This window comes from Lycorma delicatula, chromosome 13 (assembly GCF_047948215.1).
Source record: "Lycorma delicatula isolate Av1 chromosome 13, ASM4794821v1, whole genome shotgun sequence".
Lineage (NCBI taxonomy): Eukaryota > Metazoa > Arthropoda > Insecta > Hemiptera > Fulgoridae > Lycorma > Lycorma delicatula.
The window spans coordinates 51,797,703-51,824,010 of record NC_134467.1 but is presented as its reverse complement, the minus strand read 5'-3'; the positions used below and the strand labels follow the sequence as shown (position 1 = coordinate 51,824,010).

Below are 26,308 nucleotides of genomic sequence, written 5' to 3'. Positions count from 1 at the left end.
CAGGCCCTTGTTTTCAAGTTCAAGAAAGTAAAGTGATTTAACTAACATAATACAGATTTCTTCTCCAGTATCTTGACATCAATTTTTTTTCATGAAAATATTTTTGAAAAACTTATTCAATAATTTGGAAAATGCTGCCAGTGAACATTGCATTAATAATTTTTTAATCCATAAATTTGTTAAAAAGTAGAAGATAAATCTTGCACAAAACACCTCCAAGAATGATAAGATAGAGATCTAAAAGTAGTAGAGTAAAATTCAAAATTATAAAAATAATTTATTTAAACATAGTAGAACAATTTTTTTTTAATGATATCTCAATTGAAGTTGAAGCTTAACTTTTATCAACTCATCACACGATAACTGAATTTTAATGAGTAGTAGTATTTTAAATCTAGTTTTAAAATAACTATTTTTTCTCACTTAGTTTTGTTAGAACCGGGTTTTGCAGAATTGTAAAACAGCTTATAGAAACAATGCTGAACACGTGCTCATCCAGTGAGGTGATTGCAGAATCTTCTTTCTGTTTATATAACTGAGTTTTGTAAACAATAAACTAACCTGTGGTACAATGAGATGTTGTACTATACAATTCCTTAAAAAATCAGGTTTTCTTTAAATTCGTATATCTAAATACCCTGCCCTTGCAGATCTGAAATCGCCATGAAAGTAGCTATAAGACTTGATTGAATGAAAACAACATGTAAGTGGCATCAGCCACAATAATTACTTTATTCAAATTAATAATACTCACTATACAATTAGTTCCTTTCAGGGTGTCACTAGTAGGGTGGATTTACATTTTAGTAGGTTTGACATATAAATTTACAAAGAAGTATGATTAGCTCACAGAAGAAAGTAACAGAATACAACTTCACTTCTAAATTTCTTAAGGAAGCTCATCATGGGATACTTTTATCATGAGATTGATTTTGCAAATTCAAGTGCCAAATATCTCGTGTAATGTTGCCAATAACGATGGTCAATATTTTATTTTGTCTCACGAGTACCAATAGGTGTATTTAATGCAGTTCTTTATCCTGTTTTCAAATATATATTCATAATTTCTCCATTACCTACAGCTTCTTTGTTATTTTAATTTTTTTAAATATTTTAAAACGTATTTGTCCATTATCAACTAAAAGATCGTAGAGAATTATAAATATGATGGAACCAAATGAGCGAACTCAAATAGTAGCATTGCTATTGTGTAGATTTGGACATGTACAAACGTTACTAAGTACAGCATACATTCATCAGAACAATTCAAGTTGTAAGTTAGTAGTGAACCAGTAAACATGCATATGTCCAGTTACTTGGACATCTGGAAAATTGGCATCTCACTGTATTATCTTTTCATTATTATTATTATTTAGTATCTGAATTTTTGATTATATCCTATCCATTTCTTAACTCATATGTATTATTACTATTATTTCTGATTATTCCCCTTTAGGAGAACACGTAAACTTGAGATAGTCATGGGTTTACTTCCTTCTTCTCTTTTTAAAACCTATTCATCTGCTCATTATGTTTTTTCTTCCTCCTCACTGTTTATCTTCTTTCTATTTGTCTTTGTTCAGTTTTCTTATTTCTAATTGCATCCTGAAATTTCCTTCTGTCCTTGATTTTTTCTTCTGAGATGTTGAGTCATTCCTGGTTGTCGTATTTCTTTCATACAAATGGACTTTAATTTACTTGCCTTGACGATGTTGAAAATTTTCTTAGCGAGTTTATCTTCACTCATCCTGCTTAAGTATCATATGTGTTTTTGCTAAATGAATTACAAAAAGGCTAGTGGAAACCCCAATTAAATGATGATCAATAAAAAAATTCCTATTGAAGCAAAGATTTAATTTTTCAATTAATGAATTAGTTTTTTTTTTAAATTGCCTAGTTTGGATTTAAGCAGTCTAATTAGTTGGACATCTGGAAAATTTGCATCCTACTGTATTATTTTTCTTTATTATTACCTTATATGTAAATTTGGATTAAATTAAGTTCTTTTCTTAACCCATATATATATATATATATACACGAGGGTAAGTCATCAAATATCCGCAGTTTAGTTATATTTTTGTTTATGATGATAGTTCTGTCATGTTGCGTAGGTGATGCATGCATGGTTTTATTGTTGTTATGTTTGTACAGGTTTAATTGTTGCTAGGTTAGTTCCATTATTGCTGCCCTGCCATTAACCGTGGTTACTCCGCTTTCTGTTTGCACCAAAGAAGAGCAACGTTCAGTGATCTGTTTTTTGTGGTCGAAAGGTGTATCAGGGGCCGAAATTCATCGAAGACTTTTGTTACAGTACGGGGACAGTGTGTTGCCGCAACGGAATGTCTACGAATAGATTGAAAAATTCAAAAATGGTTGCATAAGTGTTATGCACGATGAAGGAGCCGGATGACCGTTTACCGCCACAAATGAGGAAAACATTGAGCGTGTACGAGACATGGTTTTCTTAGACAGACTAGTAACTATTGATGAAGTGGCACAACATCTGAAAATTAGTCATGATTCTGCCTACGAAATCATCCACAATAGACTTGGGTTTCGTAAAGTCTGTGCAAGATGGTTCCCAAAACAACTCGTGCAGTTGCATAAACAAATGCGCTTGGATATCTGCCAAAAATATTTGGATCGCTATGGTAACGAACAGGACATCTTAGACAGAATCATCAGCGGTGACGAAACATGGATCCATCATTACGAGCTGGAGAGTAAATGGCAGAGTATGAAATGGAAACATCCAAATTCGCCCTGCAAAAAAAGTTCAAGACCCAACCGTCCGCAGGAAAACTGACGCTTACAGTTTCTGGGACTCACAAGGCCTAGTACTGGAACATTATGAGGAAAGGGGCACGACAATAAACAGTGCGTGTTACAGTGAGATGCTTACTGCCAAGTTGAAGCCTGCAATTCGAAGCAAACACCGAGGACTGCTGTCAAAAGGTGTTGTGTTGTTGCATGACAATGCCCGTCCACATACTGCTGCCACGCTCCTGAAACTCAACTTTGAAGTACTGGCTCATCCTCAGTATAGTCCTAATCTTGCCTCTACTGACTACCACTTATTTGGTTCATTCAAAGAAGCATAAGGGGCCATTGATTTACCTCGGAAAAAACAGTGAAAGAAGCGGTGCATTCCTGGCTCGCAACTCACGAAAACTTTCTTTTATGAGGGCATCAGGAAGCTTGTGCAATGATGGACCAACTGCGTTGAAATGCAAGGGGACCGTGTTGAAAAATGATGTGCATGTTTCCTATTTGTATTGCAACAAAATTTATAACTACATTGCGCATAACAATTGACTTATCCTCGTGTGTATATACAGGCTAGGTTGACTATAGGGTCCACAGTTACTGTCTCAAACCCCTCAAGGTCACATTCAAGCAGAAGTGATGATTCTCTTTGTGACTTTTTCCCATGCCTTATCAATCATCTTGAAGCAGGCAACGATCTGAAAGTGGTCCCTTCAGTCACCTCAAAACAACGCTCAAAGAGTATTGGTGTGAAATAACTTGTTGGTCCATAGGCTAAAGTAATGGAGTGGTGTTGGGAGGCAGAAATGGGATCTTGATGAAATTAAATTCTTCAAGGAGGTTATCTTGAAAGCCTGGAGAATGGGCAGGTGTGTTGGGTGTGGCAGATTCATCTCTAGCAAATATTTTTTCATAGAAGGACCAAACACTTCATTCATTCAATCAGTAAAAATGTCACGTGTCATCCAACCCTTGTTGGATCTCTACATTACATATAGTTTGCTCTTTAGATCCTCTAACTGATTACATCTTACAGTCATCAGCCATGCCACTGTTGCAAATGCCTCAGCAGACAATTACATCAGTTAAAATTATCTCAGCCAGTGCCTTCACTTTAGGGTTCTTTTGGTCACCTTTACCAGGCATAGACTTGAATCTACTAAATGAAATCTAGCCAATTTCACCTGAAAAGCAATATGCATGAATAGGAATTACATAATATACCAATTGGGAGAAATCCACCTAACGGCATGTAAATCAGATACAATTGGAAATAACGCCATGTGTGTAACGACCAACAGGGGAGTCATCCCACCTGGCCTGCCAAGATGTAAAACCCTGGTCTTCAATATTCTGCATATGGTAGAAGAAGCATAAGTAAGAAAACCATCCTGTTCAGAAACATAACGTTACTTATGTTCTAGTGGCAAGAATATCTATCGGCTTAATGCTAACAATAACACAAACTGCCTCCTGCGATACAGTCCTGTAACCACTACCAACAGCCAACAGAAAGAGATGCTGGGCTCTCCTTATGGGATATTAGAGTATTCTCAAGAATATTTCTACAACTCCTAAAGATCATGCAATGAGCCCGAACAGGCACAGTGTTGATAGGTGTGCCCATATAGGCACATCCTTGTAGAGGATACGCATGATATGGAAATTCAATCCCCAATCAGGATTGATAACTGCAAATTCCAAAAAAGGCAGTAACAGCCTTCTTGGCAACATATTGAAGGTGTTCCTTGAATCGAAGATTGTCATCAAAGATTACACCCAAGTATTTCTGAGCAGAAATACCTAAACTATACTCTACTCGTAATCGGACACAGACTTTTGGTTTCTGCCTTTCATTTGCGATTGTATTATAGTTGTTTTTTAATTTTACAGGTTACTATCGATAAAGGAACCATCGAGGGAAATACCAAGCATTGTATTACTTGCAAAAGATGTGTAAATAATTCTGTGCATAATGGAATTATAAAAAAAAATCCAGCGAATGTAAGTGTGCATATGGTGATGTAACGAGAGAAGAACATTTAGTTTAGAATAGTCAAAATTCTGTTATTCAAGATAATGATTTAAAAACCCACCTTATTACGCATAATGAAAAGAAAAATTATATTTGTAACTTTTGTAAGAAATCTTTTAATCACGATTCTACTTCAAAATTACATTTAAATATTCATACCAAGGAAAAAAATTATATTTGTAACTTTTGTCAAAAGTCATTTAATCATAAAAACACTTTAATGACACATGTTAATATTCATACAAAAGGAAAAGCTTATGTTTGCAACTTTTGTCAGAAGACTTTTAATCGGAGTTCTAATTTAAAATCGCATTTAAATATTCATATAAAACAGAAAAATTATTTTTGTAACTTTTGTCAGAGGTCTTTTAATCAAAATTATGCCTTAAAATTACATTTAAATATTCATACCAAGGAAAAAAATTATGTCTTAGCTTCTGTCAAAAGTCATTTAATCATAAAACAAGTTTAAAGACATATATTAATATTCATACAAAAGAGAAAAATTATGTTTGTAACTTTTGTCAAAAGACATTTAATAATAAACCAAGTTTAAAGACACATTAATATTCATATAAAAGAGAAATTATGTTTGTAACTTCTGTCAAAAGGTTTTTTATAGTCTTTATAGTTTAAAGGTACATATTAATTTGCACAACAAGGAGAAAAGTTAATTTTGCAACTTCTGCTAAAAGGTTTTTCATCAACTTTGCAATTTAAAGAAGCACATTAATTTACACACAAAGAGAAAAATTGTTTGTAACGTTTGTTAAAAATCTTTAACGAGAGTTATGCTTTGAAAAGAAATCTCAGTAATATCTCACTAATAAAATAGAATAGAATAATAGTACAGAATATCTCAATAATATCTGATTAGAGAATTTTTATGACCATTAAAAATCTTTTATTAAGAAATTTGATTAAGGAGAATAAATTAACAGCATTCTTTCAAGGGTACAATTTTTTAAGCAAATTAACAAAATTTATCTAATGGTTATAATTTAACATTACATTTTTTTTTTTTGTACCACCATTAGTTATTGCATCAGAGGATAAGATGAAATGGCAGTTTTTTAGAACGTGAAAAATACCATACCTGACCAGGATTTGATTAATGGCTGAGATCCTGATTAATGGCTATAAAAAAAAAGGGAGCGCTTTGTAGGAGATCCTGATTAATAGCTGAGGCACTAGAACTCTCACCACAGAGGGCAGCCTAGACTATAAACTACTTAAAGAAAAATAAGTTAGATTTATTTCTTTAAAATTACATTTAAATATTCATACAAAAGAGAAAAGTTAGGTTTGCAACTTCTGCCAAAAGATTTTTAATCATCTTTATAATTTAACGAAGCATATTAATTTACACACCAAAGAGAAAAATTGTAACGCTTGTTAAAAATCTTTAACGAGATTGTACTTTAAAAAGAAATTTCAGTATTATCTTACTAATAGAATAGAGTAGAATAATGGTAGAGAATATCTCGGAATATCCGATTAGAGAATCATTATGACCATTAAAAATCTTATATTAAGAAATTTGATTAAGGAGAATAAATTACATTTATTGAATATAGTTACATTTTTCTTTTTTTTGTATCACCATTCTCATTAATATAATATCACCGTTAGATATTGCAACAGGGGACAAGATGAAAGGCAGTTTTTTAGAATGTGAAAAATACCATACCTGACCAGGATTTGAACCCAGGAGATCCTAATTAAAGGCTGAGACACTAGAACTCTCATCACAGAGGCCAGTCTAAACTATAAACGACTTAAAGAAAAAAAAATTAGATTTATATATTACTCTAGTTTAAAATATGCGGATGACATTTATGAACATTTTAAGCTCAGAATCATGACAGATAATTTGGTAGGTGCTGAGAAATTCTACCATTACAGAAAAAGTGTGTAGACACAATGCATGTCTGTAAAGATCACAAGTTACATGTTTTTCTCAAATGCATTTTCACAAATAACGCTGATGTTGAATGAATCTAAAGCTTTGTTCTGATATTGTATTAAAGTTTACTTCAAGTCACATATCTTACATTTTAATATTGTTTTGAAATATTAAAACCAAATGAGAAGTTTACATATGATACCTGTACCTGTTATCAATATTGACCTCAAAATCTTTTATTTTTTACCAACAAACTTGTTAAAAAAAATGTCCTAGGAGCAAGGAGGTCAGTCCGCCTCTCCCTTGTAGACCAGACCGGAGTCCATAATTTAACCTATGTCTGGGGTACGAACTAAAGTTGAGTTCATTAAGGGAACTAGGACCAAATTTCGTTGTTGCGAACAACATTTTTGGTGGTATGTTGTGTTTAATTTGCCTCATATTTCAAGACATTCACAAAAATTGGCTCTAACAAAGTATCAATACTTTCATAAGGAATGTTAAATTGAGTCAAAAGTCCAAAAAACAAAAGACCAATTCTTCTTCCGAAAAATATGTAAGAAAATCCTTTTCTCTGTACCTGAACCAAGAAAAATAGGTGCCAACTGCTAGCGGGTTCTTCACTTTAAGCCTTGAACCGAGTAATTCTAAATTCTCTTTGGTCAGATGCAATTCTTGAACCAAATTTCTGACTGTGAATAAAACTCCTGGTGCACAGTTATCTTCATTTAAATCGCTTCTGGAACCATCTATTTCAGGTAAATTGTCCAGTGTAATCGGCACAGATTTGGTGAAATCGGTGTGATTTCTTTTTTATCATATTCCTGTAATCTTATGTTCTATGTCTTCAGTTTTGGTATTTTTCTTTTTCATGTCTCTCTCAACTTTGTTTTTGTTTTATGTTTTTCAAAGCGCTCCACAATTTTTTTCAGTATTCTATCTTTAGTCGCACTTTTAATGTGACAATAGAACACTTTACCTTATTTTCTTGAGTGTTGTTATTCTTTCAATTTTATCGTTAATATTTTTATTCCTTCTCAATTTATATTCTTCATTTACTGTAATCTGTCCTAGAATCTTCCTTTCTTTCTTTTAAATCTTCTCCACAGCCGATGTTTTTGTAGAGATTATATACCATATATTGCTTCTGGTTTAACCCTATGTTTTATTTTGACATTATGTATAGTGCTTTTTTATTATATGTATTTTTTATTTGATAGGCTTTTTCTATTTTTCTTGCTCTTTCCTTCAGAGGTTCAACAAGTTATTTAGTACATCGACTATTCTAATTTTTCATAATTTGATTTTGTCTTCTGGTGTTATCTTTTCTTTCTTTAATCATAACTTATTTCTTTCCAAAAGAAATTTATAATCTGATTTTGCCATCTACTTCCTGTAATAGTTTTATCTGTATTTTTGTTGTCTCTTTTTTTTCTGAAAAAATGGCAATGTCAAATGCACTAAGCTCTCTCTTTATTATATTTTACTCTTCTCTGTTAATTCGGTTTTGTTGTAGGGCTTAATGTGCAAAAACGCATAACAAAATGAGAGTTTTACCATTAACACAGTCGCTAAACGTAAATAAGGAATTAATGGTTATTGTGATAGAAAAAGTATTTAATAAACAGTAATACCACAAAATATCAAGTAAATAAGCATTTTTAATTATTATAGAAGATATGGGTTTAACATTTGTTAATTAATATATGTGTATATATAATACTACATACTTGACCGTATATTGTTACACCAATTGAAACTTATCCTCCAATATATAATGTACTGAAATTCTATATTACGTATAACATCAATTAACCGAGCCACAGTTATATATATATTTCTATCTCAACTTGTAGTATTTTATAATCCATTAATCAATTTTATTATAAGTAAATTTGCAATTTATGTTAATGTAATTGTGAGCGTATTGTAAAAAGACCTGAATTATAGCAGGCCTGAATAACATTCTTACAAAAGCTATGGAAAATGTAATTAATTGGAAAATCCAAAAAGGAGAACCCTTTTGTAAAGAATTGATCGGTTTTACGATTGTCTTTTGTTATACCACCCCTTAACACACAATGAACACCATTTGTAAGGTAAGAAGAGACCAGCCTAAGAATTTATGGGAACAAAGCTTCGGTCGACTCTTCTCACGCTTCTACTTAGGTGTGATCCTGCAGGTACCTGAATTAAATATTATAAGATTATAAGTATAATTGCATATACCAAAGCATACGAAGTGAATTTGAATAATAAAAAAAAATAAAACATTCATAGCTAGCCAGATACTACAGTACTGTACTACTTGTATAAATATCTCATTTAATATCTATAAAAGTGCTGCTGTCTATTGTATCTTCTTCAAAATCTTTCTGTAAGTTGATTAAGTTGAATCTTTGTTTATATATATATATATATATATATTTTTTTTTTTTCTAAAATATCTAGATTTTTATTGTTATCTCCTTTTTTAATTTCTAATATTTCTAGGTTAGTTTTACTATAAGAATTAGAATGCTTATTGTTTATAAGATGATCAGCAACATTAGAGAATCCCAATTTTTTATTTTTATAATGCCTAAGATGTTCATAAAATCTGGCTTTGAACGATCTATTGGTTTTACTTATAAAAAATATCCACACAATTATTATTACGTATGTTATAAACCCCATATAAATTGTATAAATCAGCATTATTATTGTTTTTCAAATATTTTATTATGTGGTTATTATTTTTATATGCAGATTTAAATTTATCTTTGTCATAAACTTTAGTTATATTTTCAACAATATTGTTAGCGTATGAATATTTTAAGTAAACGTTATCGATCTTCTGCGAGTTATATATTGGTTTTAAAGTTATTTTACATTTAAACTTTGATGTTTTTTTTTTTATATATATTATCAATTAAGAAATCACTATATCCATTTTGAATTGCAATTTGTTTTACAGTATATATTTGTGTTTAATTTTTCTTAAACAAACGTATGCTTGTAAGTTGCAGTTCATCTTATAAACAATAAACATACTACTTCTGATAGTAAGACTAATTTCAAAATTAAAAAAGGAGATAGAAATAAAAATCTAGATATTTTAGAAAAATATTATATATAATAAATATAAACAAAGATTCAACTTAATCAACTTACAAAAAGATTTTGAATAAGATTCTACCCTACTAAACGGTATTTTCATTTGTGTCTGTGTGTGCACCTCCCCTTAGCTTAGTACTGGAATGTACAGATCATTACCAGAAAATCCTGATTCATTAGTACATGTCTCGTAGTGGTTAGGTGTAAACTTGTTATATTATTATATATTGATATACCGTATATATATATATATATATATATTGATATATATGTGTGAAATATATATCGAAGTTTTGGAAAAATTTAGTATTTTTTTAACTGGATCTGAATTTTTGGATGAAAATCTCAATATCTCTGCTGGTCCTAGCTCTCTGAAAAATTGTTTCGACACCCGCTCCTCAAAAATCCCAACTGCTCCTAGTGGTACTTGTCGGATGATATTTTCAAGTGCCCCTGGTGCACTTTTTGGAAATGGGGAGGGGCTGTGACAGGGTGCTACCATAATATCTCAGCAGTCGCTTGTCTGATTATCACAATTCAAACGGTGTATGTATCAGCAGGTCGAGTGCTAACTGTTTAATGTATCGGATACACTCATGATCGACCAGATCTTGGTTATCCAGAAATTAAATTGTTTAGCCCTGTGTTTTGATTGCATGGAAAATGTAATTAATTGGAAAATTCAAAAAGGAGAAACTTTTGTAAAGAATGATCCGTTTTACGATTGTCTTTGTTATACCACCCCTTAACACAAACAACACCATTTGTACAGTAAGAAGAGACCAGGCTAAGAATTTGTGGGAACAAAGCCTCGGTCGACTTCTCACGCTTCGACTTAGGTTTGATCCTACAGGTAGAGAGGCTAACAGTATAAATAGCCCAGTAAGACCAACTAAAAGTAGTTTGGTGGAAATCCGTGAACCAGTCTGTGAGACGTTACAACACATTGCTCCCGCAAGGACAGTTCTGCGAGAAGAGACTGTGAGTTCTGCAAGATGTACGACAATGGTCAATGTGGAGAGTCACAGGTGTCAGTCCAGCGAGGAGAGTATCCAGTTCAGTATGATTAAGGTGCCGCCACGAGTACTATCAGCGAGTTACAACTATAAGTGTATATGTAAAATAAATAATGCAATAGACTTCATTCATAAACTATTATAATAGACAATAAAAGGATTTGCAAGTGAATTTTATACGAATGTTTTTAATAATTGTGATTGTTAGGTTTGTTGATTATGTTGTGTATATTTCTTTGTTTTTATGTCATAACGGTTCTTAACGTTTTGATTATGTTGTCTTATGTCATACGTTTATATGATTATGTTGATTATGTCTTATTATCATTAATTTGCTTGGTTGTAATTTGAACATTTTTAATCGATAAACTACAATTATATAAACGTTATAAATTGTCAACAACCTCTCAATATCCTGATCGAGCCATGCAGAACGCACACCCGCACACCCACGCGACAATATTATTCAAAAAGTAAGGGACAAACACATCGATGTTATCGGTTATTGAATTTTACCGATTCCTTTTAAAGAAAAATTTTTTGTGATGTGATATCTTGTAACATAAAACAGTTAGAAATTCGTCTTGGATGTTGAAGCGGTATAAAACATTTTATGAATTATTGATATTTTTAAAGTTTATTAAATAAAGTTCACAAGCGACATTGATAATCGACAAAAAAAGTAATTTTTTATACTTAACGTATTTACTTTAACATTGTTTCACATGTTTGTATTTAAGTGTTAGTTTGAGCTTTAAATACCTTTATTTTTTTATCTTATAATTTTTTTAGATTATAACGCATTGTGTTCCCAACACAATTAAAGATTTATCTAAAAATCTAAATATACAATTTAATAAAAAAAAATATCATAAAACAACTGTAAAATGAATTTTTAAGATGGCTTGAAATCGCTAAGAAAGAATCATCCTTCATACGTGTACCTTATATTCGTGTAAAAATGCTATTTGATTGAAAGATAACTGTTTTTAGGACCGGATTTGTCACTATGAGACAAATGATTTCTTTTGCTTATGGTCGCAAAGGGGGTTATTACGTAGTCAATTTTTGACAAAAAGTAAAAATAAAAATATGAAAAACAATTATTCACTTTTCAAAATATTGAAATCGTTTCTTTTAAAGCCCTTGTTAATAAGTCAACAGAATCTTCTTTAGTGGATTTAACAACAAGCAGTTTTGTTAATATCATTTATCTTGATAAGATTAGGAAACCTCTTTATCTTAGTATGTATTAAATACATTCGATATTGTTATAAAATTTAACGCATCTGTAAATTTCTTACCGTTCAGATGTGTTGAAATCTTTGTTTACATATAAAATTTAATAACATTTTTAGACATTCTGTTTCTAAAGTAATGTAAAAAAAAAATGTTGCTTATAATCATCGACATGTTACATAATAATTTATAATAATAATTTTCAGGAATGTTAATGCGTTTTTTAACCTCATACAAATTACTAACAAAAAACATTTATTATAAAAAATTGAAAAAAGTCAGAGTTTACAACATAGACAATGCGCCGCATCGATATTTGCGATAAAAGAACGATGTAACTTTTCGTGCAATTTAATGGTGGTAAAAAAAAAACCGGCACAATCATAATAAACGTTAATAATATTAAAAGTTCTTCACAAAAATAAAAATCTGCAAGGGATTGCAAAATTTTTTCTGTTGCTTGCCCCTATCTTCAACAAAATGTTAAATAGAAGTAACGCAAAAGAAGATAAATCGAGTAATAAATTTTATTTAATTTGAAATATTACTATTTGGTTTTCGCAAATGCAAAAATCAAACAAAATTTATTTCTACGATGTAAATAATTTTATTACGTAAAATAAAAATTGTGAATATTTTTATTAAATGTAAGTTATTAACCCCTAAACGTTTTTTATTTTAGCGTAAAATCATATTATTAATCGCTTTTTTTTCACTAAACCTTTGATTTTGGGCATGTCGTTTTTACATTTTTTTGATCTGCGCTATGAAATATGACAAAAAACTAATCGGGGAACTATTTATGTTATTTTTTTAAGCAATCTCATAAATAATATTAAGTTCAATAACATTACTATCATTTACACGCGATGTACAAATCGTTTCTTACAAATACAACATGTCATTGTCGTATCCATAATATTGTGAAACGCTAGTAAGTAATTCAAATTGCACGAAGATCGTTTACTCGCACAAAAAATTACCGGTTAGGTTAGGCCCTATTATTTACATACAGTCGCATCCGTAGACAAGAACAGTTTGAAATAAAAATTTGATTGAAAATTACACGTAAATAATACTAAAATTACGAACGATAAATAACACAAAGAAATAATAAAACAAACGCGCAACTTAAGGAACAATCAAGTCGACGAAAACAAATGCGCGGTAAAAACTGTTACGAAGGAGTGCTGCACCGTTAAATTAGAGTAAAAATGGAGAACTAGGCTGCGCATGGAGCGAAAACGTGGATGATGAGTTACTTCTAGGGGAAGAAACCTGGAAAGGATCCTGGTGAGGTCGGCAGTTATCGACCCATCAGCCTCTTGCCGGTTCTCGGCAAGTTGCTTGAAAGGCTGGTTGTAGAACGGCTCGAGGGAAACATTGATATGAGCTGTATTCTAAATCGAGGCCAATATGGCTTCGTGAAAGGGGTTGGCACCGAGGATGCATCTTAAATGCTCTTACCGAGGTGGAAAGCGCCGACTGCAAATATGTTTTGACTATTTTTATTGATATAGAGGCAGCATTTCCTTCCTTGTGTTGGAGTTCTGTCCTCTATGCTTTGGAACGCCGCAATGTTCCCAGAGCCCTGCAGGCCGTGGTGAGAGACTATTTGTCTAACCGTACGGCACTGTTTAAAGATGCGCACCTAGTTGTGGAAAACTCCGTCACCAGGGGAAGCCCGCAGGGTTCCGTTCTCGGTCCCCTGCGGTGGAACCTGGTGTTTGATGGATTTCTGGGTTTGACATTCCCAGAAGGGATCACGGCCCAGGCTTTCGCCGATGACTGTCTCCTTTTAGTTTGTGGTAATTCACGACCGCAGCTGGAAAGTAGAGCGCAGGCGGCTTTGTCAACCGCCGAGGGCTGGATGGACATGCAAAATTTAAAGATTTCTGTGCCCAAGACGAAGTTTATGCTTCTGAAGGGTGCAGACAAATTATCATGCAGTCGAAACCCCCACATTAAATATAAAGGCTGTGTAATCAGCCGAGTAAGGGTTCATAAGTACCTAGGTGTTTTGTTTGATGATAAGTTGCTTTTTAGCAACCACATTAAGAAAGTTGCGGCGGACGCTGTCTCTGTGATGCACAAACTTAGAAGGATTGCTCGGAAAGACTACGGGCTGTCGGGTCGCCAAATGTACTTGGTGTACCGAGGTGTCTTCGGGAGTATGATCGCATACGCGGCGCCAGTCTGGGCGCACAGGTTGGATAGAAATAGAGCACTGCTTCAAAATTTAAGGAGTGCCCAGCGCAGAGCCTTAATAGTACGCACTGGTGTTTTTAAAACAACCTCCTACGAGGCTACCACCGTATTGGGAAAGGCTCTCCCAATCGATTTAGTGGTGAAAGTTCGAGCAGCCATGTGGAAGTTGCGAAGAGGTCGGGAAACCGAGGTATTTGGGATGCGGTTTCGAGCCGGGCTAGAACCGGAGCGGAACGACTATCACAATGCACCGGGTCCAAATTTCGTTCAGTTCCCGCCTGCGGAAGAGGCCATGGATGCATGGCAGCATGAATGGCACACCACGAATAAGGGAAGATCCCTGTATAGATTTATACAGGATCTGGGGGGATGGTATGCCTCGAATTCATTTTTAAGGGCGTCGGGTGCCCAAGTGCTCACCAACCATGTGAATTTCATGCAATATCTGTTCAGGTTTCGCCTAGCGGCTGACGAGTTGTGTGTCTGCGGGGAGGTCCAGTCGAACGAACATTTGATGTTCGACTGCCCTGCTCTTGGGGGGGGGGGGCAGAGACCGGGCCACCCTGGAACTTAGAGATCAGGGGGAAAACTGGCCGCTCATAAACGGCGAGTCGATGTGGCGAGAGCCGCATTGTCGGACCGTGTAGGGGTTCCTCGATGAGGTTGCGATGTTCAACCGTCATCGTTAGGTTTTTAATTTAAATGGGATTTATTGATTCCTATAGCGGAGCTGTGGGAAGTCCTTATCCGAAATAATGGCTGGCCACCAGCCAGTAAAAGCTCCAAGCGCCTCCTCGATTTAGTTTTAAAGGGGACAAGTGAGTGGTAGGGACACTTAAGCGGGTGCTGTACGGCACCCTGCTTAACCGCTCACGCTAGTTAGCAGCATTTAGGATACGAGGTCGCAAATCTGTTTCTGAGGCACAGTAGCCGTTTTTTGGCACGGAACATTTGGTCTATGCTCTAGGGCGACCGAATGGGGTGGTGGCGGGAGAGATGCCAGCTAACCAATACTTCTAGGGGAATTTTTAACAAGGATGACGAGTTATCCCGTCAAAAACCGTAAGGGGTTAATGTTTACGCCCTAAGTGCGATGCTATTTCTTGAATCGCTTTTTGCGTAAATACAATTTTTCTATCGCCTTTACTTTTAAATAAAGTACGCTTCAAAAAAAATTAAGGGAAATATGTTAAAATTTGTAAAACGGCCATACCTGTGTTAGAATGATTTCGCCGATGATTTTCTTTTATAGCCTCAAGCACATCCCGAATTAATGTCAAACTGTAATCGGCTAGTATTCCGCTTTCCTTTATAGCGGCTTTCAATCGCCGAAACGTCTTTGTGGAAACGTTCACCGTGTCCGAGGTTCGAAAAATCCAGATGCGAGTGGAAGAAATGTATTTTCAAAAACATATTACATCCCGCGGCTTTGTATGAACTAGGAAGTCGATTAACAATATCTTGGATTTCTTCGGTGTCGAAACCCTATAGCTGTGCTTTATATATCTTCTATTTGAGCCGATGTTGATAATATCTAGCTAAATTGAATTTTAATTTTTTTTCCAGATAGTTTATTTCTTCCTATTATATTTTTAATCGCACCGCTTTAACATGCGCAAGTAATGTCAACCGGTTTCATATTTTTAGAAAATAAAAATCATATCGCAGCACGCTATTCCACGAAACACTTATCGTGAAAAAAATAAACAAAAGAGATATGATGATAATAATAGAAATGCGACTTGAGCAGTAGGTTGAGCAACTGCTGATTTCAGTCTGTTATTAAAATAAAAGAGATTGTGATAATAATAGAAATGCGATTTGAGCAGTTTGTATTGTGTACATCTAGGGATGCTAACCTGAACGTAAAACAGTTATAATTTTTTCAATTAAATACTTAATCTGCTGTTGCCATTTGTCGGTTTAATTATTAAACGACCAGAGCATTTAAAGTTCATGTCGTGAATACATTATTTAAATGTTAACTTAACATTTTTAACGTAAGCTTTTCAATATCGCACACATCACTTAACATTCAACCCCCTCGTAGATTACTTCAGTAACGATGAAATAAAAATATGAAAGTCGATAATATTTAAAGCAATGACAACACATAATCGCCTTTATATCGCAGGCAACACTTTAAATTCCCCGTCCTCAAAGATTACTAATGTAACAATGTAATCGGAAAAGGAAAGCGAATAAAATTTAAACGTTACGACACACATTCGCTCACCGATTTTGAAGAATGCTCTTTCCATTCGGTACTTTGAAAGTCTTTTCATTATCAATGTATTTAGATAAGGAAAGGCAAAAATATTTAAGCCGGTGACTTGGACGTGGATTTAAGTCGTATTCCGGGGCTCTATTCCCTATCGGATAGATTGTGACAAAAAAGTTTAATCCTTCTACTTCAATATTCACCGTGGAAGAGATATCGATGATTTTTGATTTTTTACGTCAACGTTATAAGCGCCTGTAGGGGTGGTGTAGTTGTTAACTCGTCGCCGAAAATCATTTTCGAAGTCGATCCTCGGGTTCAGACCGTATTAAAAGTTTTTTGTTTTATTTTTTACAATTCTAAAACTCTACCGTGGATATTAGTGTAATTTGATAGTTTTTTTCAACTAAATACACGTTTCAGGAATAGCGGGCCTGAGTTTGTACAGTACACTTCATTACCGTATCAGCCTCCTCTCGCTGGCCCGTGGCGGGTGTCTTAGCGTTCAGTTGTGCAACGAACGGATGCGGTAAATAATTTTGTTACCGTAGTTAAGACTATTCTATCGTTTGTAATATAGTTTTATTTTGCGGGTTTCTCTTAAGTCGAATACTCTCCTATTTATCGGTAATATTCTTACAAAATAAACATTCTGGGTAATGAATACTGCGGGGGTCGAGTTTGCATAGCCCTCTGGCTAGACGAGAACGGCGACTAATTTGAGCTTTACGGCGCCGGGTAATCTCGTTTGCTGCCACGGTTGTCTACGGAGATTACTTCAGTACCGATATAATCGGAATAGGAAAGCCGATAATATTTGAACCGATGACAACACACATTCACCTTTCGATATCGAACGCTACACTTACATTCCCCGCCATCAAAGATAATTACTACCGCCGTTACTGCTGAAGATAAATCGATGAAAATCTGTATACTTGGTCTTCTTACGGTGTAACTGCACACTATGAAAGGTTTTATGAAATTCCGCGTTTAAAGGGTAAAATGGAATAACAATGAAATTTGTTTTTTTTTTTAATTTCTCGGTAATAAACGAAATTATCAGCTTATTTTTTTGTGTATGCAATCTTTCCTAAGTATCTAAAAACCGACGGCTAGATTTTTTGAAATCCCGAGTTTCAAGGGTTAAAATGAATTTTTGAATCTTGTTTTTTTGCAACCACGCTACTTTTTTAATTTCTCTGTAACAAATGAAGAAATCGATCTGATTTTAAATAATTGTAATCTTCATGTGAATAAACCGATTTCTAAATTTGTGAAATTCTACCTTTAAAGGGGATGAATAAAGACAAAAAAATGTTTTGAACGATAATTGTAAATTTTTCCAATCCCGACTATACTAAACGAGGTAATCAGTAGTTTTCGAGCTTGAATACTCTTTAAATAATTATTTAAAAACCATTTTCAGGTTTTTTTGTAATTCCGATTTTTTTAAGGGATGCGTAGGTATACGGCGCTTTGGCTCAACCAACACAGCCACTGCCACCGCCACAGTTACTGTTTGTTTGTACGACTGGCTCCACCTATCTTCGGTTACTTACACCATCTGTCTCCTGGCACGGACAAAGTTGCAACGAGGAGCTAGAACTTTATATATATACACTATATTTTATTTCACTACTACATTTACCGATAAATCTATATTCTAAACAAAATAATGAACGAGTTCAACAGGACACTTTTTCTTTCTTTCCTGTTTAGCCTCCGGTAATTATCTATCAGATAATACTTAGAGGAGGATATGTATGAGTGTAAATGAAGTGTAGTCTTGTACAGTCTCAGTTCGACCATTCCTGAGATGTGTGGTTAATTGAAACCCGACCACCAAAGAACACCGGTATCCACGATCTAGTATTCAAATCCGTGTAAAAATAACTGACTCTACTAGGACTTGAACGCTGGAACTCTCGACTTCCAAATCGGCTAGTAAAAATCAAAATCTGTTAGTAATACCGTTTGTATTATAATTGCGTATGCGGATTAAAAGAGACAGAAACTAACGAAAGAAAGAGAGAAGAGAATAAGAAAAGCGTGTTAAACGTATTTAGATAATAAATATAGTAAGGCAAAAAGGGTCGACTGTGGATTTCCAAGCGGATTACAAAATTAATTACACTAGTCTTGCCGTACTACAATTTCAAACTAGAGACAAGATTATATACGCACGCAGATTAAATAACTTGAAATTGAAATTAATACTATATAACAACGATAAAAATAATAAATATAAATAAAAATATGAAACTTTTAGAGTCTTCGATTCCACCCAGAATCACAGGCCAGTCGATTAATAAAAATTAAACACTCTACATCTTCAATTGACAACAGCTAATCGTAAATCGATAGTGAAACCTTTTTAGAGTCTTCAACGGATTTAAATTCCCTTGGTAAGCGATTAAATATTTTTGGGCCTAAATATGAATAAAAACGTTCAAATAACTCAATTCTTGGCCTAGGAGGTACTACTCTATCTGCTTGCCGCAGAGGCCTTGTAACCAAAGTACCAAGGATCCTATCCTGTTTACAGCCTTCATAATACGTCATTAACATACGATGCGGTGGCGAGATCTTAAGGTCTCTGAATAACGGGAAGGATTTATGTCGTCTAGTTTTACCAGATATTATACGTACTACATGCTTCTGAGCGATATGAACAGATCTAAAAACACTGTAGTAAGCTCACCCCGTACTTTAACAAAGGCATAATATACTCTGCAAAAGCATAATACAGCGATTTCAGAACTCTTAACAGGGCAATATTTTTTTTTAATTTATTTATATAAACACGTAATTGCTTTTTGGGATTAGTAATATGAACATTCCAGGATAGTCTACTGTCCAAAGTAATGCCCAAATGTGAAATGTCCTCGCATGAACAACCGGTATTCACGTTACATCACAACGAATGATATTTAATACTTCCAACATTTTCTGCCGTACTTTGAAAATTGATATTCATTTAATTTTTCTTACTTATATTTAATGAAATTCCATTCATCTTATGACCCTTAGGTCAGCCTCCATATCAGTTTTAATTCCAGACTGAGAAGTGCTGTATCCATATGCAAAGGTGGTCATGTGCCTTCGAAAAGAGCCTCGACATAAATCATTAATGTTTACAAAAAACAGCACGGGCCCAAATACAGATACTGAAGAACCCCGTTACTTAAGTAATAAGTATTATTGACTCTAACTTATTGGTATCTACCACTCAAATTAGACCTAAACCGGTTATTGCGCGTCCCTCAAATTCCAGCCGTCCAAAGCTTTTCCAGCAACTTCTCCCGTTCGATTACATAAAATGACTTTTTAAAATCCAGGAATAAACATGCTGTCATGCTACCGTCGTTTTTAGATAACGGCTTGATATTTAATTTAAAATATTCCTTATATAAATATCTAAAAAACAACATTTTTTCCTCTTTCGATATTTCGAGCCTGAAGCCGTAAAAGGGAGTGAAATGTTGATCCGACGGAAATTTTAAAAAGTCGTCTGTATCTTCTCAAATTAACGATTTATACAATCGGTTCTAGTTCATAAATATTTCTGAGATGTTAAAAATAAATTTCTGGGTTTTCCGAAATCCAACTTCTAAGGGGGTGAAACAGGTAAATTCTAATACCCGTTTATTTATGTAGCTACACTAGCCGCTGGACCACCATCGCGATCATTATCCTCGTGCTTCATATAATAACACTGATAAATAACAGTTAAAGCCTGTTCACTTTATAGAATATTAGCAGGGTATTGTTATTTCTTCAGCGCAACAGTTTGGTCATTCAAAACTTTCTGAAATATGCGGGTTTCAGAATAGCAGATCCCATCTTAAAAATAGTAGTTTTAGCCGGTTACCCGTCATTCGTACGGGTAAAAAAAGTATTTTGCACGGTTCTTAGCGTTAACACAACTACCCGTTTTTCGTTTCTGATATTTTAAAAATTGAAAAAGGTTTTTAACGTTTTAATTATTACTTTCCCGCCTAGAGTTATAGCTTTAATCTATGGCTTTAGAAGGGAAAGTATTGTAATCGGTCCCGTTTGGGAATATGCGGTTTTCACCGGATTTTGATGTTTTGACACCTAAGAAACTCAAAAAATCCAAAATCGGGATGGAAATTTGCCGGTTGTTTGTATGTACGTGTGTGTATGTTCGGTGTCGCCGATTAAATCACCGTATATCTCCACAACTACTCGACCGATTTTGACCAAATTTTGTCAGATTACTTGTATATATGGGCCGTTGATGCCAGCTTCAAAGGTCGAGCGGCTGAGGCTGTAGAACAAAGTCACCCTCAAAGTCCTTCAACTTTGTTGTCGGCTTTTTTTGTGTTATTCTATTATTTGTGGAACGATTTATGAACAACATAATTTAAAGAATGGACTAATATACGTAAAATATTTACAGCTTTTCTTTATGGAGTATGTCTAAATAGATTATTCCCGAAGGAGACTCTGAAGCACGCCACAAACAGATGCCCATACGAGAAGCTCTCCAAATGCAAACCGGTTGCTTTGTAGCATGTTACTTATTTATCGCATAGAAAAAACAACTTTAAATGGAAACTGAAGACGGTTGAAAATGAAGAGCAAGTTTTAAGAAATGTTTACCGTACACTTTTGCACTTTTAAAGCTACTTTTCTTAATAACTGAAGAAACATCGAAAAAACGAGACTTTTTTGTAGAAAGTTTAATTTCAGCTATTGAAAATGGTCATCGTATTTGATTTCATCAACGGTTTCGGAATAATAAACTTGAATATCAGCAAGGAACATAATCCGGCTGTTACCACAAGCCATTAAAACGACCATCACCTTGAAACGGTGAAACATTATGAATCAGCAATAATCCTCGATTTTTCAGGTATAAAAACTATGTTCATGCAAAATTTCAATTCAATCGATTGAATAGTTTTTGCCTGAAAAAGTAACAGATCGCTGAAAAGAAACCACTAGATTTATATATCTTTATACTAGATTATATTTATATATAGACACACACACACACATACAGGGTGATTCAGGAAGATAAGACAATACTTTGACAACTCATTCTAGAGGCTAAAAATAAGAAAAAAGTTCTTATAAACAGGTCCGCAAACGCTTCGTTGGAGAGTTATAGAGGATGAAAGATTTCGCCCGTGTTTCAGTTCCTCCGGGTAAATTAAGGCTTTCTGAAATTCTGGGAAGGTCAATTAAGGGGCAAATTCAATAGTTTCTTATTGTTTTTGAGCTGGGAAATCGAAAAAAATAGGTCCCAGAACTGTATCTCTCTTAGTTTCTAAGGTATCCCGTATAAAACGCCAAAAATAGGGCCAAAAACACATTTTTACGTTTGACGTACAATAACGTTGCTAAATTGGCGATAAATCATACATTTTTTAAACATAAATTGTAGAGAATTTAATTATAAGAAGATTGATGTAAATGTCAACAGAAAACAAATAAAGTTTTATACATGTCGACTTTTATTAACGACAAAACAGATTCATTTTTAACAGATTGAAAGAACTTTTTCGTTATATGCAGTAGAAAATAACTGGAGGAAGAAAGAATACTTACTGTTTTTTTATAATAATGATAAAATTCTGCTTACAAGTAGTATTTCATGCGGTTTAATAACTTTCAAAAATGCCACCGTTGTGTTTAGTGCACTTTTAAATGCGTTGTACTAGATTTTGTGTTGCCGGTCTAACGGTATCTTTGCGTTCCTTGATTATAGCTGCAGCGTTGAGAATGCGAGCGATCAGTTCATCGCGCGTGTCTTCTTTTTGCTTGTAAACCTTATTTTTCAACCATCCCCACAAACAATAATCCGACGGAGTGAGGTCTGGGGATCTCGGTGGCCAATTAACCGGCCTTCCACGTCCTATCCATTTACCAGCAAACTTTTCATCAACACATTGCCTTACTTCATTAGTGAAATGTGTAGGAGCTCCATCAAGTTGGTAATACATTTCAATTCGTTTTGCTAAGGGAATATTTTCCAGCAATATAATAAATTCATTAGGTAAAAATTCCAGATAATTTCTCCTTGTGACACGATGTTGAAGTACGAAAGGACCGATTAATTGGTCATCTATAATACCGCACCAAACATTCACTGAAAATCGTTGCTGAAATTTTTTTGCACTGTAGCATGTGAGTTTTCTTCAGACCAGCGCGTGTGTACGGAATAGACGACACACGAAATGCGCAACGCATTCCGTGTGTCGTTTATTCCGTTACGAGTGAAAGTAGCTTCGTCCGAAAATAGTATAAATGGAATTAAATGTAGATTCCTATTAACCCATCGACAAAACAGCCGGCTGGCGTAGTCACCAGGCTAGAGATGTTGCACTTTCTGAATATGAAAAGAATGCTATCCATTATTATTTAATGTCCTGCATATTCTACTTTGCGAAATATTGATCCGTGTTGCAATTAATCGTGTGCTCGTTGCCGGACTACGTTGAACCATCTGCAGAAGTTTTCACCTTCATCAGCATGATTTGCTTGTCGTTCAGATAAAATATCAGCGCTGGGAAGTGTACCGTTCTCACGAGGTTTATTAAAAATTCTAATAAATACTTTACGATTTGGTACAACACGACCAGGATACCTATGTCGATATTCCGTAACCGCTCCCGCAGCACTTCCATTGCAAAATCCATAGATGAAAATCACGTCGGTATATTCGGCATTTTTCAAAACAAAACTAAACAGAATTTCACTTTTAACAGACTTTATTTTTATGCGCAAGTTAATACAAAATTACACTTCTTAACGGTTTTCTGACATTTTTACGATAAGAATTCGACGTAATACTGCAAACACGACGATTGATCAGCGAAAGGTTATTTAACACATTACCACAATTAACCGACAACAATGAGTAAGTAGTATTTAAACAAATTGTGATGAAAAAATCAGTGTTGCCAACTTGTTTTCCGTAGGTCTAAAATTATTGTACCTACTAGACACATCTGTTTTCTTTTTTTGTAACATTTCTTCTAAGTTTTCGTCGGTTTGTTGTTAATAAGAATCGACATGTTTAAAACTTTATTTGTTTTCTGTTGACATTATTTACATCAATCTTCTTATAATTAAATTCTCTACAATTTATGTTTAAAAAATGTATGATTTATCGCCAATTTAACAACATTATTGTACGTCAAACGTAAAAATGTGTTTTTGACCCTATTTTTGGCGTTTTATACGGGATATCTTAGAAACTAAGAGAGATACAGTTCTGGGACCTATTTTTTTCGATTTCCCAACTCAAAAACCATAAGAAACAATTGAATTTGCCCCTTAATTGACCTCAGAATTTCAGAAAGCTTTAATTTACCCGGGGAACTGAAACTTGGGCGAAATCTTTCATTCTGTATAACTCGCTAACAAAGCGTTTTTGGACCTATGTTTGTATGAACTTTTTTCTTATTTTTAGCCTCTAGAATGAGTTGTCAAAATATTACCTTATCCTCCTGAATCATTCTGTATATACACTGACAGATATAAGTCTAGGAAAAACTATCTGAAGTTAAAAAAATACTAAATAATTACCGACGGTAATGATTTCTAATTTTGATTAAAAAAAATTTCACATTAACCTAAATGTTGCAAACTACCTAGTTTATTTAAATAAAAGGAACTGTAAAAAACTTTAACTATATTTATAAAAGAACAGTCAATCATTCATTTATCAAACACACGCGCACCCTCAAGCGCGTTCGAACACACACACTCACACTGCAGTTGTAAAGCGAGTCCGGGACATATATTGTAACGCTACATGTAAATGTGTCCCTTTCAACTTTGAAACAATGGATTATATGCACTGCTTCAACTCGGTAGGAAGTATTCATTCGCTCAAATATTGCATAATATTAGCATTTTCACTTTCCCGTCTAGGTAGCGCTATAGTTCTAGAACGGAAAGTATTGTAATCGGTCCGATTTGGGCATGTGCGGTTTTCAACCGATCTTTAAGTTTTGACACCTAAGGAATCCAAAAAACCGGATGGAAATTATCTGAATGTTCGTACGTACGTTTGTGTTTTCAGTGTCGGCCTTTCAATCAAATTATATCTCCAGAACTACTAGACCGATTTTGACCAAACTTGGTCAGATTACTTCTATATGCGGGGATTGATGCTATTCAATTTTTAACTTAAAAATTCAAGGAGGTGAGAGTGTAGAGCGAGGTCACCCTCAGAAACTTTCGCCTGATTAAGGTGTTATTTTTCTTAGGCGCATTTGTTAACGATTAAAAAGTAACTATATGTGCAAAAAATAAATGTTTGCAAAATCGCAGCCCCACCCAAAAAATGCTGTTGAAGTCGTCTGCTTGCTTGTGACGTCACCGATGAGCGGTAGAATTAAATAAATGAATAATATTTAAAGCGTAAAAATGTAACTGCCGGGCCTCGAACTCGATCGCCCGGTCGATTCGGTACCTAGTGCGTCAGCCTCGCGGCTACTACGGTCTGGCGACCTTACAAGTGAAATTTGTTTTATATAAGTAGTGAAATTACATTATTTTAGTTAGTGCCGACCGTCGCCAATAGTACCACAACACCAACGCGAACTAAATACTGTATACGCACGCGTTAATCATAATCATTGAATTAAAGAAAAAAATATGTTATTTAAATAAAATGATAAATATTTTTAATTAAATTGTGTGTGTAATCTGTACATCAGAAACAACGTGTTGTATCTTATTTTTTATTACATCAGAACTAAATAAAAAATTTAACGAAGCAATAAAATTAGAAAGTTTCTTTAACATTGTTTAAAGTAACGTCATTATTTTTAAATTCCTGATACGAGTACATATATCCGACTTCACTTAAAAACTAAAACGTTATACAAGTCCAGCCTAACAAAGCTTACAAGTTTGCAGGTTATATGAAAGAAAAAAGGGCTTTTGCAGGAAACAAAAGCCACATGTAAGGAAAAGACCTACGTAGACGATCTAAATATTAAAGTCTACAGAAAATAGAAACAAAACTAATCGAAAAAGGTTTAATCTGTTAATTAACAACACTTACGAAAAAGAAAGCTTCTTGACTGTTCAAAGGAGGAAGGTTTCAAAATAAAAAGAAACAAGAAAACAGACTTACAAGTAGTAAATAAATATTTAAAGAGCCAAAAGGACTTTATGAAAACAAAGAACCTAGAAACATAATATAAGTTATAGGGAGAAGAAAAGTAAAACAGAAATGGTAGATCCATAACAATCCTGGGGGGGGGGGGGATTAAGTGACATGGAGTGAAGGGCAGCCGTGCCAGATTCAAGATCTTAATTAAATATAATTTATTAAATATTTCATTTTTTAATAAAATTTTTAATATTCTGATTAAACAGTATGAATATTTTTTAATAAGTGATTCTAATATTTAATCGGTTTCCATTTAAAAAACAAAATATTTTAAAATGTTTATAGAAAACTGGTCTAGTTTGTCATTATGAAGTATAAAATTAAATTATTATAATCAAAACACTTTAATAGGAAAATAGGTTTTAATAAAACTTCATTTTGGGATGATAAATTATTCTTCCTAGTTTTCCAAAAAAAATATTAATCATGGAAAGCCTGAAAATTATCACTAAATCTCATTAACATTTCTTCCATTTATTAAAATATATTTCTAAATGCGTAAATAATGTTTGAGTTAAGTGTTTGGAGAGTTATTTATAAAACATTTACACAAAAACAAAAAATGATTGAAAAAGGCTGTTAATTAACACTTAAGAAAATACTTTTTAACAGTTTAAAAGGAAGGTTTTAAAACCTAGAGAAACAAGACATCAGATTT

General features: G+C 33.9%; 1 protein-coding gene across 2 annotated transcripts in view; it reads left to right on the top strand.

Annotated features, from left to right (window-relative positions):
* LOC142334080 (uncharacterized) overlaps nt 1-26,308 on the top strand; it is a 122,405-nt gene that overhangs the window by 64,138 nt on the left and 31,959 nt on the right. The window lies entirely within an intron of this gene.